Below are 2,223 nucleotides of genomic sequence, written 5' to 3'. Positions count from 1 at the left end.
AACTATAGAATTATGTAGTAAACTGTAGTAAACTGTAGAATACTAAACTACACACTGTAGTATATTTTGATCAATTGTAGTACTTACTATATCATTTTGTAGTATACTGTAATATACTGTAGAATACTATACGGTCTAAGTCACTACAGAACCTGGTACGATTCCAGGCTGTATCACAACCAGCCGTGATTGGGAGTCCCGTAGGGTGGCACGCAATTGGCCCAGCGTCGTCTGGGTTAGGGTTTGTAAATAAATAAATAAGAATTTGTTCTTAACTGACTTTCCTAGTTAAATAAAGGTCAAATAAATCAAATTAAATAAATGTATTACAAATAAATAGACACTGTACTATCCCTCGATCATGTGTAGTACTTCCTATATAATTATGTAGTAAACTGTAGTATACTGTAGAATACTATACTACACACTGTAGTATCCCTTGATCATGTGTATTTTATTTATTTCACCTTTATTTAACCAGGTAGGCAAGTTGAGAACAAGTTTTCATTTGCAACTGCGACCTGGCCAAGATAAAGCAAAGCAGTTCGACACATACAACAACACAGAGTTACACATGGAATAAACAAAACATACAGTCAATAATACAGTAGAACAAAAGAAAACAAAAAGTCTATATACAGTGAGTGCAAATGAGGTAAGTTAAGGCAATAAATAGGCCATGGTGGCGAAGTAATTACAATATAGCAATTAAACACTGGAATGGTAGATGTGCAGAAGATGAATGTGCAAGTAGAGATACTGGGGTGCAAAGGAGCAAAATAAATAAATAAATACAGTATGAGGATGAGTACTTACTATAGAATGATGTAGTAAACTGTAGTATACTGTAGAATGCTGTACTACACACTGTACTGATATGCTAGAATTAATGTGCATATACCCTGCCCATTCCCCTCCCCCATATCCCAATTTGTGCCACCCATGAGTTAGAAATCTACATGCCAAGTATAGATCATAAATTGTGTTCCCTGCAGCTTATGGAAAATGTGTTCTTTTAATATTTGTCCAGTAGGTTTGCTCAAGGAGAAAGCCACTTCAATAACCAGGTTTCCATCCAACCATTTTATGTGAGTAAAGTACATGTCGAATAAAACATTTCCCGACAGACCTGATGGAAACAGCAAATGTGTCAGTAAACTTTCCAAATGTCCACAAAACAAATTACGCTAGACAATGTGGATCTTTTTGGGTCGGTAAAATTCATTATGTGAGAAATGGCGGTAGAGTTGAAAATGAGATGGAAATACATTTATTCGGTATTACGGGAATTTAACCCTAAAAGTTATTTTTATGTGCAATACGTCATCAAGCACAACCTTTTAGCTGCAACAAGTCAATTTCATGGAAACACATCTCTGGTGGGAAATGTTTTGTTTTTATGAGGATTTCAGAATATTCCCATGAAAATCTGTCACCAATTGGATGGAAACCTAGCTTATGTCAAAGATAATAAAACAAAAACACTGTAGTAAATACTACAGTAGTGTCTACAAAAACACTACAGTAAGTACTACAGTATATACTATAGTTTTTTAACTAGTAATACTATAATAAAATGTAAATACTATAATATACTACAGTAATAATGGAAAAAACACTATAGTAAATACTACAGTAATATCCACACAAAAAAATACTACATTAATGTCTGCAAAAACAGTATTTATACTACAGTAAACGATAATGTTTTTTGATGTGGGTCTTGCAAAGAACTGACATGTTTTTCTTGCAGACTGTTTGTTGCCTCTTTTAGGCTCTTCTAGCCAGACTTTGTTTGAGGGAGATTCTATTAGCCTAACATAGCAGACAATAAGTACTTTGAGCATTGAGATTCAGCCCAAGACCCCAAGGACCACAAAAAAACAAGCAATCGAGGGCCATTGGGAGCTATAGGTATTGCTCAAAGGTTACAATTGGTCAAGGTCAAGGGATATCATGTTCACTGGAATAGTTCAAGGGATTGAATGATTGTTGACTGGTTGATCTGTCTACAAACACAGACAGAGGGAGAACGAGAGAAAGAGTACATAAATAGAGAGAGAATAAAGAGAAAGAGAAAGGGAGGGGAGGGCTTTGAACCTACCGCCAGGCGTGGCCCACTTACGATGGGACCGGCCTCACAAAGACCCAGAGTACCGCCTGGCCGATAAGGATCCAGACCCCAGCACTGAGCAGGGCAGCTGTCCCTCTTTCATCTCCCCC

General features: G+C 36.7%; 1 non-coding gene across 1 annotated transcript; it reads left to right on the top strand.

Moving 5' to 3' along the window:
- The first annotated feature begins 1,003 nt into the window (after nt 1-1,003).
- Nucleotides 1,004-1,056, top strand: LOC123730856 (U7 small nuclear RNA). The gene has a single exon (XR_006762308.1). It is a non-coding gene; the product is annotated as a U7 small nuclear RNA (small nuclear RNA).
- Nucleotides 1,057-2,223: the final 1,167 nt, after the last annotated feature.

The sequence above is a fragment of the Salmo salar genome, chromosome 26, assembly GCF_965601325.2.
Source record: "Salmo salar chromosome 26, fSalSal1, whole genome shotgun sequence".
NCBI lineage: Eukaryota > Metazoa > Chordata > Actinopteri > Salmoniformes > Salmonidae > Salmo > Salmo salar.
Note: the sequence above shows the minus strand (reverse complement) of the source record. Positions and strands in the feature narration are given on the sequence as shown.